Here is a 15,276-nt window from a genome sequence, read left to right as displayed (position 1 = left end):
AGGAAAATCGATCACAAGAAAACACATGTAGGCAAAACTGGGTAACGCTTGGTATCCAACTAAAATGTAAGGTCCCCCCCCCCCCCCCCCCACAGGTGGATTTGTGTGGAGGTGCTTTTCTAAAAGAAGAGGATTACTGTATTTAAACGAGGATTACTGTATTTAAATGACTCTTATTAATATTCTACCACACACAAAAAAAAACTTTTGCCTTAAATTCCCTCTAGGCAATGAACACTGTATACACTTTCCAATCCCAATCTTGCAGCATGTATGAATAAATACATTAGTTTTCCCACTATGAAATCAGGTCATTACAAAGTAACTCAAAATGAAATGCTGTTTTACTATCATCCAGCCACCGGTAATCCAATGCATTGACTATTTTCCCTGCTTCCAGTGTTGCCTCAAAATTTTTAAACCCACGAAGGGGGTAAAACAATAACAAGCTGTTCAGACTCTTCCCATATTAAAAATAGTATGACACCCCAGTTGCCTAATGGTATTGCCATGTCAAAGTTAATTTAACCAGTCAGCTGCTCCCTGTCTTAACAGATGTCATCAACTTACAGTGAATTTTTTTTTTTTTTTTTTAAATCAACTCAGCAAACCTTAATATTCTTACAGCAGGAGACATCTCTAAGGAGGGTCATTAAAGGGCCGTGGCTTTGGCTTGTACTGCACCACCCACAAGGTTTCTCTTACATTTCACAATACAGTAATAATGAAAGCCTTGGCTGAGACTGCAGGCTCTCAGTGCAAGCCCATAGAGGCGATTGTTTCGGTGGCTGTAGTGCACAGGGGAGTGGAGGGAAGCAGCCTGCATTCACGCTTCACTTCCTCTCGATTCTCTCTGATTGGTCACCAGGTACAGGTCCCCTGCTGAGTCGACTGGGGCTGTACAATCACTGACTGCCAGGGAGCAAGGGCTCAACCTCGAAGTCAATTCTATTGCTCTGCTGTAGCCAGTGCTCCACTCCTGCAGTTCTAATAGAATGTGCCACTTGTGTGACCCGCTGCAGTCCATCAATTAATCACCATCAGTCTCTCAATGAAGGAGCTGGGATTTAAGCAGGTGTTTTTCTTCTGAGCTTCTCTGGAATAATTAGGAAATGGGGAATAATTGTGCAGCAATGTATTTTATTCTTTCCAATGCAAGTCATGTTTTTTTCTGTAGTATCAGTTATGATCATTTTATAAAACTATTTTTATACAGTAATTGATGTATAAAGTGGCATTGCAATGCCTTTTCTTTTGCACTATACGAGACCTACATTCCAAGGTGCTGCCACTATCAGCAGGTAATATATATATATATATATATATATATATATATATATATATATATATATATATATATAGATAGATAGATAGATAGATAGATAGATAGATAGATAGATAGATAGATAGATAGATAGATAATTATTTTCATATCGTGCAACCATTGCATTTGAACCTGTTGCAGCATACACTTCTAAAATAGGGTCTCTGTGGCCATTTCCATAGTACCTTTGGGCTTTCTTATATTTTGTTCTTCTATAAAAAACATTCTTACGCACTCATCACAGTGTGTTCTATACATTGGGTTCCAAATGGAACAATTTGGGTTCCATAATTAGATGCTTCAGATTTGGAACTCCTAATTAGGTTCCAAATACAGTATAACGCATTTGAACCCCTTTGAAACCCCTAAATATGGTTCTAATGGCTCTATATTGAGCACCCATACATCAAGTCAGTCAAGTTGTTTCTTACAGTTTTTAGTGGTTTTAAGTTATGGATGATTTAACTTTAATATAACTCTAAATTTAATTTGCAGGGTAAAAAAGTGATTTTTAAATCTGTCACAAAATAAAATAGTGTTTCCAGTTTTCATAAGGTAGTATTTTGACCCTTTTAAAAATGAGAAATAAAAATATGAAGTAAAAAATGTATTTATTAATAACAAACATGTAACAGCATCTGCCTTTAATTAAAAAAAAGGTAAATTATTAAATTATTAATTCTTGAAATGTTCAATTATTCTTTGTTCTTTTTGGAAGGTCTCAGGAAACATGCATGGTTTTTTGCTTAAACAACCCAATTTGTTAAATAATGCTAGACAGGATGATGCAAGCATACTTGAAAAATGCCTTGAATGAGAAATAAAAGAAGTGTTTTGAAAGCCTAGCTGCAAAGGATTTGTATTTGCAAAGCTACTGTGCACCAAACATCCGAACACCATGCTTTGTATTCACTGGTAATGTCATAAAAATTAAAAGAATATATCTACTTCTTAGTTCAAATCCCCCTATAGGTACATGCAAACATTAGCCCCAGTGCTAAAATTATATTAAAAAAATAATACAAAATAAAAAACAACCTTGTTAAAGCAAAAATATGAATGACCTTTAAAGCAGAAATATGAAGACAACTTGTATCCCTGAATCTGCCGGAGATTAAACTGTCCTCACATTTATGAGAGTATTGTTTGTAATTAGTTTCTTTCAAGAGCGTATTTCTTGATTTGAACAATTTTCCTGAACTTAGTCAGCTTTCTTTTTAAATATACAACCAGAGTGCAGTCTGTATTTAACTAGATTGAGAGGTCTTGTCCACATGTTATAAAGTACAAACTGCAATTCATAAAGGCTTATTTATACAGGTGGTTTCTAACTAGACATTACATTTTCATTAATGCTGGTTAAATAAAAAGATATGAAGGCCATTTCTCAATAATGAGCACATTTACAAACAATAATATTTCTAAAATCAACGACAAGGACAACAAATTAGTGGAGTATTTAAATTCCAAATAAGTGGGGGGGAAGAATTATTAAATTCAAATCTAATTCCATCGACTGCACACAGTTTGTCAACAGACTTCAGATGGTACTTACTAGACAGTTGTAATCAACTTAAAAACAAGGCTTCTTTCCAATGCAACACTGATACAGTGTACCATATAACTCTGGAGTGCATACAATATTGTATTTAAGGCTATACAATACATTATTTAAACTGAGAATTCTTATCACAAGAAATGTATTTAAATGCATTGCTTGTGTAGGGCAGTTTAGATATTTTCTTATGTTGTGAATGTCTTCTGCACTAGAGAGCTATGGTAAATCATTGAAATGAACAATTAATGTGCAAAATGACCATAGTGCATTTGCATAAGAGTTACTAAATAAGGTACTTGTGAATTTGTATGTAACTTAAGGTGCATAATGTACACACAACTTAACTGTGTGTCCACCACCCTTACCCAATGGATGGATTTATCGGGCGCTGCATATCAGTAATGAGTTTACGAGCCCCCTGCTATATTTGTTTCTTGAAATGATTCTGAGACCAATCATTTTGATTAGCTCTCTTCTGCTGGAATGTTGGGCCAGAATAATCAGTTTATATTTCAGTTCAAAATCTCTACCACTTTTGACTGGTTTCACCCAGTGCCCAATTAGCACCAGTCTTCCATAAAGCTGATAAGTTTAGAAATAAACAACTCAGTCAGGAGGATGCTGACTTGAAGGCTTCTTCTTTCATCTGAGTGGGTTTGTAGCATGAACAACTATTTCTTTTCTATATATAACATCATTTTGAATAGGTTGTTCAAGTGTGAAACATTGTATTAATTTCCTAATTAAAATGCAAGTCAAATTGACACGAGCATCAATGAGGGTTGTTTCTGTTAACCTGGGTTAGATCAAACCCTGGTACCAGATCAGAGTTAATGTGGTGTATAGCTTAAAAACGTCTATAGTCATTATAGAAAGTAAAACTAATATAAAAAAAATAATAATCTAGAAATGGGGTATGTGAAAAGCACAACTGCATGGCTTTAGCAGAGTTTTTTTTTAGTTTTTTTTTTGCAGTGCACTAATAAGAAAGACTGAGTGGTAGAAGGATGAAAAAAGAGAAACACTAACCTAGGGCACAGAGAAACTGGCATGCAGCAGTTGTCAGTCACCTAGCAACAAGTTTCCTATCTCCCGCTGCGCTCTTTAATTCAGCAAATGTGCTAAGGATGTAGGGCTGTTCTCCTGACAAAGAGCATTATGCAGCAGGCCGAAGGACACAAAACTCCACTGTACACACCACTCTGCTGCCTATTGACCGCTGCTCCTTTCTCCCGGCTCACAAAAGAGGCCCGATCAATGCACTGAAAAGGGGGACGTCTCAACAGAGAAAACATTTGCTTGTAATTGTGATTGACTGCATAATGAAAATGATGTTCTTTTTTAATTTCTGCTTGTTAAAGGCCACACTTTTGTCACCTGGTAATCATAAAGCATTCCTGCTGGGAGAAGGGGAAAATATTGAAATTACTCAAACCCTCTGCTTCTTTTCACAGGAAAGAGAAATAATATGCACACACAGGATGGCAAGAGTTGACAGTTATAGGGGCACGGGGTGAGAAATGTGGAGAGAGGGACTGCTAAAGAGAGGGCGCACTGGAATCAGGAGCAGCAGCCAATGACCCTCAAAAAAAACTGTTTCATTTGACAAGATCCTAGGCACCCAGTTACATTCTTGACTATTTCATTGAATAAACATCATGATCATGTTCTGGAGAGTGTTGTTACATTTTTAAATGGTGTGGTCCTCTGATGTGCCTTGCTGTAAATAATAACACTTGCAAAGCATTTCTGTAACTTTACAGAACAGTTTCAATTTTTGGTTGTTTTATTTCCTATCTAATAGTTTGAGGCTTTTGAAGGCAGATACCTTCTGTTTGTAATTTTATCTCTGCAATGTTATGAGACCGCAGGCATTACTTATGCAACATCATCTCTCACTTGTTTTTAAGCACTGTGCTGTTTGTAAGCATGTTTGTAAATGTTGTTTAATGCTTGTGGGTGTTATAAGTGTTTATTCAAATTTTGCCTATAAAAAAGCAAAGTGCATTTGTAGGCATGGTCCGCACATACACAGATATTTAATGTTCTGACCTTGACTTTTTTGTATTAAATCTAGAACCTATTATCGCTATAAATGTCCGTGGAGTGGTTTACTGTCAGCAATCAGCGGTTTTGTTGAAAAAGGTTAATAGTTCATATGCTGAAGTTAGATGGAAACAGAATTGATAATCCTTGTCTGCTGATCACGCCAGAGCTACTGTACAATAGGCTTTGTGTTGACAGCCTTAGTAAGTTGTAATGAGTTTCCAGCACATTGTTAAGGCCCTGTTTTGTTTGCTTTAAGCAGGCAACGAGTGAAATTGCTGTCTGTAGGTGTTTTCGAAAGCTCTTTCACAAGCAGGACTCCTAGCCGACACCAATTAAAGAGATTATGTCTTCAGCTGAAAAGAAAGCTATAGCCTTCTATGTTAATGCAGTGATTACTTACGACAAGGTCACAGAACCCATGACCTCACTGAAATTAACTTCACTGTTCAAATACCAATTAGAATAATATTGTTTTGTTGCTTACCATATTCAACTGTGACAGACCTTTGTTAACCTGTGCATTGTATATCTTCGTATTATTATTTTTTTATTACAATTTTTGTTCAGTTTGTCTTGATAATTGTAACTGTGAGACTATGTAACAGAGTCGTGTTTGTTGGAATGCAAACACACCAGCTATCAGCGTTCTGCTGTGTTTTGTGCTACAGTTAAATCATCCCCATTAGAATGCATTATAAGGTTGTTCAGCTTTCTATAAAATGCGCAGGCCTACCTTTAGAAAACATCTAAAATACACTTGAATAAAAACAGATTATTTACATATTATATAACTAATAACATTACAGATATATAAGATTGCCCTTTTTGTTGTTATTTACAGTGTTACCAACAACTGTACAAGATTGCTGATACCACTGTCGGCATATTAAAATCATTCTAGCTGTGATTTTCTTTCTTGCCAGAAAGGTTTACACTGTATCAATGGATAAAGAAAACATAAGCAATGTATGTTTTCTCTTAGAACGTATCAGTATTTTAGGAAAACAATCATTTTCAATATTTTACTTAAACAAGTCTGAAACACCCCATACTCATGTATATGTATGTACAGTATATGTATGTATATTTGTGTGTATATATATATATATATATATAACAAGTAGCTTTCGAGTTAAGGTGAGTGAAAGCAATAAATTCAAAAACAATTGGTTTGTAGGGAGATATGCAAATAAAGCATTACAAGAGCCAATCAAATCGTGTGAAAGTTGCCTAACGGCTTCTACATTCACAGCGTTTTAAAAGTCAAAATACAGTAGCTGCATACATGTTTCGCCCTTTTTGGGGCTCATCAGTACAGCACAACTGTATTTTGACTTCAGAAAGGCTCAGGAGAGTAAGTAAAAACAAGTAGCTTTCAAGTAAAGGTGAGTGAAAGCAATAAATTCAAAAACAATATATACACATGATATATATAATGTGCTGTTTAAATTGGAGTATGGATTGCATTATTATTATTACTACTATAATATTATTATATTTGATATTTCATCTCGTAAAACCTAGTTTTACCTTATATTTAAAAAAAAAAAATCCCTAGTGATGAGCGCCAGTCCTGTTTAATAGATTAAAACTGATTATTACAGGCTATAATAATCGGATTCAAGAGTCATTTTTATCCGATTATTACACAAGAATTTTGTAATTTCATATCAAACATGTGTAATTTCAGTTTGATTTATTTAGAATAAACTAAACCATTATTTGTTCATTTAGGTTTTGATTTTTTATTTAATATATAAAATAAAAAAACAGGCACATTTTAAAAGTAATTCAAACAGTTACGATAAATAAAATGTTCCCACAGATACCAGTGAAATGTCAGCAGATTGTTATTTTTGAAATTCAAAATATATATATTTTTTATTGCACAATCATTTCCGTTTAAAGTCTGATATAAAATATTGAGTCTGCGTCTAACTCAGCAACTCTTTCTTTGTCCAATTCAGCATTCATTGTGTGGTTGAGCTGAAAGCCGTAAATCGAGCACTATTGAGTACAGAACTGTATATTTTTCTTGATTAAGGTACCTGCTATTGTTAAAATGAGGGTGGGCGAGTGGACCACCCACGTACTACTTCTCCACAAGTCTATTTTCAACATTGAAAACACTTCCCCATGCCAAGTGCTGGAAAGGCTAAGAGAGTTTCACATGATTGGAAGAACCTTCCTGCAATTTGTTGAGCAAAAGAAAAAATATGTTGTCATTAGTTACAAATCTTTCCATCAATACATTTGATATCTTCCTATATGATATATTTTACATTTGGAAAACAAACAATAGGCCTACTAATAATAATAACAGTAGGCCTAATAACAATAGCAATAATAATATTAAAAAAGAAAAGGGAAACATTCAACACCAAAATGTATATATTGAAAGTAGGCCTATAGCTTATTTACAGGTAATCTTCTGTTTACAAAACCATTTGAACATAGGGCACTATACGTGCTCAAATAAAGCAGTGAATTATATGTAAAGTACAGAAACATTGGTAGCTAAAATGCTGGATGTGGGTGCAGTGTTGTTTTCATGGTCTGTCCCTTATAACAGCCTTTTAACTCCTACAGTATGTCAGCGGTCGGACAGACCATCCTATACACTTTTAAATAGCTCGGTCAATGTAATAAAAACAAAACAAAAATAAATTGTATATTAGCTGAGAAAATCAGCAAATCGTATTCACAGTTACAATATGAAATCCCTGTCCATTCGAAAAGATGTTCTAATCATCAGGGTGATACCCCTGTATCCAAATGCAGTCCGGATGTCTTCTCCCTAAAATACCATTTCCCAGATCGGAGCTGCTGGTAACAGATTCACATTACAGAACCAGTGTCGTGTTGTTTTCTGGGACGCCTTTGTTCATTTTATTAATTTCTCACCAGTATTTTGTACAAACACCAAAGTGAATGGAGTATGAATATTGGGCTAAACATATATATTTTTAGCATGCACTATACCGAAATATGACGCCTTCAAATGCTTGATGTTTGTAATGTAGGCCTACATGTGTAAGTTTGCTATCAACTGTTGTACTGAAACACAACGTCAAGGTAGACTTTTTATTTGACTGTATATGACCCCTATACAGGTTTCAATTATCTTCCATATTGCTAAACATAAGAAATGTTTTAAATATAATGGCAGACTATTTTTTATTATTAGTTCTAATTGCGAGGGGTTTATTTACTCAATGGCCTCCTTCGCTTGTAATTTGCTGTCAAAATAGTAGCTACAGCAGCCTTATGCCTGGAGTAAATTATAAAAACCAAAGAGCATTAATGCACACTAAAGCTAAAAAGTTCCAATTACAGGGATGCAGACGAATACACCTTATAACTTCTTCCACTTATAGGAGGCTTTTAAAAGACTAGAATCAGACGAAACTGGATACCCGGATGAAACTCGTGTTGAATGTTTTTCATAAGACTACACAATATGTAAAACATATAAGTACAATTCTATCATTAAAACATGTGGTAACATTTAATAAAAAATACAAAATAAATACTAATGGAGCAGTTACATAGCTAAAACACTAAAGCTAAAAGTAATACTTATTATAGTATATAATAATATAATATTGAAATTCATATTGTAACTCGAAAGCGCTATATGTGTTTAATATTCAGGGCCTGGACAAAATTAATAAATACATAAAAATAGAAACTCCCGTGTCAATGACTCTAGAATGCATGAAATCTAAATCTCTTCATTGCAGGTCAGGGCAGCAGTGTGGAGTAGTGGTTAGGGCTCTGGACTCTTGACCAAAGGGTCATGGGTTCAGTCCCAGGTGGGGGACACTGCTGCTGTACCCTTGAGCAAGGTACTTTACCTAGATTGCTCCAGTAAAAACCCAACTGTATAAATGGGTAATTGTATGTAAAAATAATGTGTAAAAAATAATGTAATTGTATGTAAAAATAATGTGATATCTTGTAACAATTGTAAGTCGCCCTGGATAAGGACATCTGCTCAGAAATAAATAATAATTTGATATGTACTCGGTTGTCTGATGCTTCCAAACCAGCGACTGCTACAATTAGATGGAACAGTGATAAATATAGGACATTCTGTAAAAAAGAGTTGGTATCATTGAGGAATGGCGCATCTTGGACCATTGAAACACCTTGCACTCTCTTCTTGCGAATTCACAATTTAAAGTCATTATTTAGTAGTCTCTTTTTTACAATACAACAACAGTTGAAGCATTTCTGACACTGAGATTGAAAAATCCGAAACATGTTTGTAATTTTCTAGTATCGCTGTACCATAGACAATTTTAAGTTCTGACAGTAGATGAAGGGAATACCCCAAACCTGCCCAGCACATTTATTAGCCTTCTCATTTCCATGTTACCTTCATGGAAGTATTAAAGCAGCTAGTAATAGCTTCAGCTAGATAGCATATATGTAAGAAATACAATTTTTAAAAATCAAGCCTTTCTATAATGAGACCTTGCACGTAGCACGTAGCTATTAAATGTCACCTAGCTTGCGACCGAAGAATATTGTAATCCCTTTTTTTATTAGCATAAAAGATTCTGAAGGTCGCCTATGCTTCGTTCATAAGACGTCTATTGTATATTTTTCAACTGAGATTCAAAGTATTGAAGTAAAGGTTACATTCTAGGCTGTGCCGTTCTAAGATCACTTTTGAAAAGTCTCTCTATTATTAATAATTCATCATGATACCTGTATGTGGTGGAGCCCAAGGGAAATTATTATTACGAAGTCTAAATAAAATGTAAAAGAACCCCGTGCATTTCTTTTCAACACTGCTGAATACAAAAGGGCACGGTCTGTAGGATACTGATTCATTATTTTGTTCTGCTGCATGTAGAACAGAATGTTTAGCCTTTTGTGCTCATTTTTAAACAATACACAGCTTTAGCTCCTCCACGTGGCAACTATGGATGATGTTTCGCAGGTAAATGTCATGTGACTTCTTGCTAAGATTATACTAGAGGCAAAGTGTTAACCCTAACACCTGTTCAGCATGTACACTCCATCCCTATATGTATGTATATATATATATATAGGGATGGAGTAATAATTCTGAACAATAATTGGGAGGCTTTAGGACCCTGGGGATAGGGAATGTGCACTCCATCTTGGTGGAGGAATCTGAACAACTTCACCATCTTGGTAAAGGTGTTTAATTAATGACCCAGTCAGAGTAATGAGGATAAGATGTGCCTGATCAGGGTGTCTTTAAAAACCTACAGGTGTTTAGTTAGGACCTGAAAAAGGGTTAAGTTTTGATTTGTTTATTTCTGTCTGAACTGTTTTTTTGGTTTGTAAACAACAGACACGCTACAGCGTTTTCAGTTTACCTGCTGTCTCCCGTGTCCTATTTAAAGAAGACAGTGTTTGTGAGGGCTGCCGCCTTAATACGTACAATAAAAGGGGCACTTTGTCATGCACACTATATATACATATTATATATATATATATATATATATATATATATATATATATATATATATATATATATATATATATATAGATAGATAGACAGAGATAGATAGATACATACATAGATAGAGAGATAAGTTTGAAAGGCGGTATAACAGCAGTGTATAAAAAGGCTGTTCTCTATATGTGAAATTCTGAAGTGTATGGGATACACATCCACAGTGAACCAATCCAGTCCAAGCAGAGGGCAATTGCAGAACTCTACTGGACTGGATTTCAGTTTATCTTTAACCATAAAAGCATTAACAAGGCTTCACAATTGTATAGCCTAATTACCAGGGGTGCAGTCATTTGATTGTATAAAAGGTTGTTTACCTACATTAACAACAACTCTCCAGACAACTAAAAAGTAGCTGGATGTCATCTCTGCCTGCAACGTTTCAATTCTCCTCATTCAATCACATCATTGTGTTGCTGTGAACAAGTGAGAAAAGCTGGTGCTCCCTGTGATAGACAAACCCCAGGCTGTAGGGAAAACACACACACACACACACACACACACAGATCTTGTTTCTCTAAAGGTCATATTTTCATATATCATGATATTTTCATTGAGAATAAGTCACGTTGGGTTTGACCTTGATAACAGTGCCTCAGAGGTTTAGTGACAACCATTCTGTATCAATGAGCAGCTGAAATTGGAAGCACCCTGGCCTGCAACACCAGTGTGTTTGATAGCAGACAGATAGGTTGTGCCTTACAAGAGCCTCAGTAAAAATGATTGAACGTATCTGAAGCTCTAAGTGAATTGGATCACAGCCCACTGACATCAGATCCCCAGACCCCAGGGTGGAGCAGGCTAACTGCTGCACGGTCGCGACAGACACACTTAACGGCTTCAAAAAAACAGAGCATGACATGGGCTAAATAATCCAGGCAAACAGGGCAAGTTTTTGTTGCGATTTGTCTTCACTTTTTTTTTTTTTTTTTTTTAATTATTATTAAAATATATATATAGTCAGTCATTTTACTCATAGATTGCATTACTTTTATTGAGCTAAAGATCAGGAATAATATAGAGGGCAGCACAGTGGATCTTCCCACTGTTTGGATCACTTAAATAAAACCATTATTTTGGTTATTAAATCACATTTTCTTTCTACCAGTAAATGGTCTCATACTGAAACTGTGCAACCCACCAGAATTGTCCAATTTTACATGTTTACAAAAACTGCTAGAAAAGTGCTTTTAAATACTAAAATTTAGTAAAGCATAGTGTTTTTGACCACTTATTAATCATATTACGGTAAATATTAATTAGACTAATTGTCAAGCTTGTGACATTGTGATCAGTAATCAGTTGAAAAAATGCACAACTGACAGTAAAGATGATATAACCCATATGGAAATAAAAGATATAGTCCAAATATTTCTTTTTTATTAAATAAGGATTTTTTTGTATTAGCAGTAAAACAAAGCCTCCAGAAAGGTCCTCTGGCAGTCATTTCCACCAAAATTGTGCTTAAGAACTGTGCCCTAATTGTTAGGGCCACAAATGACATGCCCTTTACAACCTTGCTTTGTTAAGTTGTTGTTTTCCTCTTTGCTCTCAGAAAGCCCCATGTCCTATCCATCAGACCTGATAGAACACTGCCCATGCTCCAGGAATATTGAGTATGTCAATTACAGCACATTAACTCTCCGAACAACTGTGCAATATAATTAAAACTGTAGACTCATAATTTCAGAATGCATTAAGCTGAAATGATTTTGTCCGCATCAGACAGTTGCCATTCACTTTAAAACCAAGACCCCACTAAGAATAGAACTCTAATTGGTGTACAAAAACCAATGTACTGATTCAGTTCTGTGAAACAGCAGCACTACCCAGATTTTACATGTTTATTTGTCACTGTAAACATTTTTCTTTTTCAATGTTCTTTTCAAATAACACAGCAGCAACAAAGGCAAGTTTTCAAAACAGCCTTACATTTTCATATTTGGTGTTTCATCACCTGTTGACATAAAATGAGTGTTGAAATGATACTGTCTTTGTTGCACAAAACAGTTAACAGTCGAAGCTGAGCTTATAAGACCCAGCAACATTCCCTCCCTTTCTGTACAATAGCTTGGGCATTCAGTAAGCCATGTCATCATGCTTTCCACCCTCCTTCTATTGCAGACCTGTAATTATTTACACCAGGTGTATTGCTTTCACACTTTTCCTGTGACTTTTACCTTGGACAAAAACAACAAGAGTAATCTGTCAGCCGTCACTTCAGTTTCTTTGTAAATGGATTGCCCTGGGTGTAATGTTACATCGATGGGCAGCACATGACAATGAAAGGGAAATAGAATTTAGCCAGTTAACAAAAGGCATTAGCAAGCCCAGCTCCAAGCCCCCAGGTGAATGAACAGAATTGATTACAGAGTCCCCAGTGACAGGAGGGCAGTGGTGTATTGGAAATGTGAATGCATCGTTAGTTGTGGTAAACAAATGACTAGTGCGGTGGTCATTGAATATCTATGAATGGTGTCCAGAAAAAAAAGAACTGTGGGATGCATTTTAGTAGTTAATAATGAGAGTCTCGTCATTTCAATGGGTCTATTCTTAGAAGGCAATGTAGGTAGCAATTAGTTTCCAATGCAAAACCCTTCAGCACCCTCTAGTGAGGACCTCTGCTTTTTAATTTGCAGCTTGGGAAAGATTAGCTTGGAAGCTTGAACCCGGAACGTATTAGTTGTCAAGGATTTTAATCGCATCACGAAATCTCACCTGACAGTTAGAATCAAGGGCAAGAAGGCAAGTCAGACTCGCATGATGATGCTTTGAGAAGGTCATATGATCAAATCCCATTTGGGACACCATCATAAACAAGCCATTGTTCATTATTTTAGTTTTATGCCAATTCTATATCAATCCCATTTACTCTGTATTCTTGGAAGTTGCATTACAATGGGTATCCAACATCTTTAAAGACAGACCTGAAACTAAAGCATGTAACGCTGTAAAAAAAATACAAAGAATTGGCAATCGGAAATGTAATATTTTATATCCACAGGACAGGACTGTATGCGTATTTTAGATTACAATGATGACAAGACGGTTATCAACATGGTTCTTCTCCACAAAATGATGGGAATGATAAACATGATTTCTCTAGAGATGTATGAAACAGTTCAAAGAGCATGCACACTATTATTCCAGGCTAGCTACTGGAGGCATTCAAACACTACTTTAAAAGGCACTGGAAGAACCTTAAGGAAGCACGGGTCTGTGAAATCTCTGGTATGTAAACACTTTAGGCACCAGTTATACATTATTTGTAGTTGTTGTCATTTTGGAAAACAGGGCTTGCCATGACTGCATGGTTACTGTATACAACAGCGGTGTCTGCAAGACATTACTGCTGAAGCTGGGCAGACACTGGTGAGTGGACTGGAAATCGAGTACAACACCGTCTCACTGCCTTAACAGAGGCATGGAACTGGAGTTAAAGTAGACCCGATTACAAAGCTCTCAAATAAAACCTCACAGCATCACTATGTAATACATAGAATGGAAATGAGGTCCAGTAACAGCACAGTGGCCTCAGTATTTGCCTTTTCACACCAGTACAGAATGTTTCCTTTTTGTATAATATAAAACCAGTAAGAAACATAATCAGGGAAGTGCTTCATATATTTCATAATAAATGTCAGGGTTGCCATTTGAGTACTCAATTAATCAAACATGCGAGGAAACAGCAGATTTACCCCTAATCGTGTGCTGTATGTCACACATGCGTCTAATTTTCAGTCCAACTGTATAATGTGTTTTGAGTAAGCTACTTAAAAAAAAAAAAAAAAAAAAAAAAGTCAAATCTGTTAATATCTTGGGAGTAAAAGCAAGGAATTAAACATTCTGTGGCTGAACATGTTGCTTATCTTCCTGCTTTAAGTGGATCCGAAGTTCATCTTGCACCTGTCAATAAGCAGTTTATCTGTATCTTTATTTTCTTCTGTATTTTTTCATTTTAACTTTTGCCTGCAGTCTAGCACTTGAAGGCAATATGTTGTACTTAATGTCTTGATGTGATTTTTTGACTTCAACATTAAACCAAATGGTGCTGGACCAATCCAGATGCAAGCAATAACATCAAACCTCAGTATTCAGAAAACATTCCCTATTAGGCTTTTTGAAATACCTGGGCATGTTTCTAAAAAATAAGAAAATAGTTCAATTAAAACTCCTAAATAGGCATAAGGTTATACATGATTTAATAAAAAGCATGACACTCAGTGGTCAGTGACTAGAAAATAATTTTTGTATTGCAAATAGTGAGATTATATTAGATTTTTTTTAAATTAAGAAATATTCAAATACATTCTATGTCTCTTTCCAGTATGTAATAACTAAATATAATTATTGCTTGCATTACCATTTCTTGTTGAATTTCTTTTTTTATAAATCGTAAGTGGTAACCTTGGGTACAGTATATGGCTTTGTTACAGCAGGTCACATGCAGTGTCTTTGAAAGTCCAGGGCTATAACTCTGCTATGCAATGTTTAATCAAAGCCTTCAGCCAGAGACCTTAGCAAGGAGATATCCAGTATTATGGGAAATAATTCCCTTTTAACAAAGTCCATCACAAGTAGAAATCAGATTCTCTTCGACAATTAACTTTGATTTCTTACTGTGCAGTCCAGCATGAAAACTTCTACATGTTTTCTTAAGACTTGTTGCAGTATGTTATGCAAGAGTCAACAGCTTAAGGAGGCAGTGTGGTCCAGTGGTTAAAAGTCCAGGGCTTGTAACCAGAATTCTCTGGTTCAAATCCCACCTCTGCCACTGACTGACTCACTGTGTCACCCTGAGCAAGTCACTTAACCTCCTTGTGCCTGCGGATGAGATGTTAAATCAAT

This window comes from Acipenser ruthenus, chromosome 15 (genome assembly GCF_902713425.1).
Source record: "Acipenser ruthenus chromosome 15, fAciRut3.2 maternal haplotype, whole genome shotgun sequence".
NCBI classification, from domain to species: domain Eukaryota; kingdom Metazoa; phylum Chordata; class Actinopteri; order Acipenseriformes; family Acipenseridae; genus Acipenser; species Acipenser ruthenus.
Note: the sequence above shows the minus strand (reverse complement) of the source record.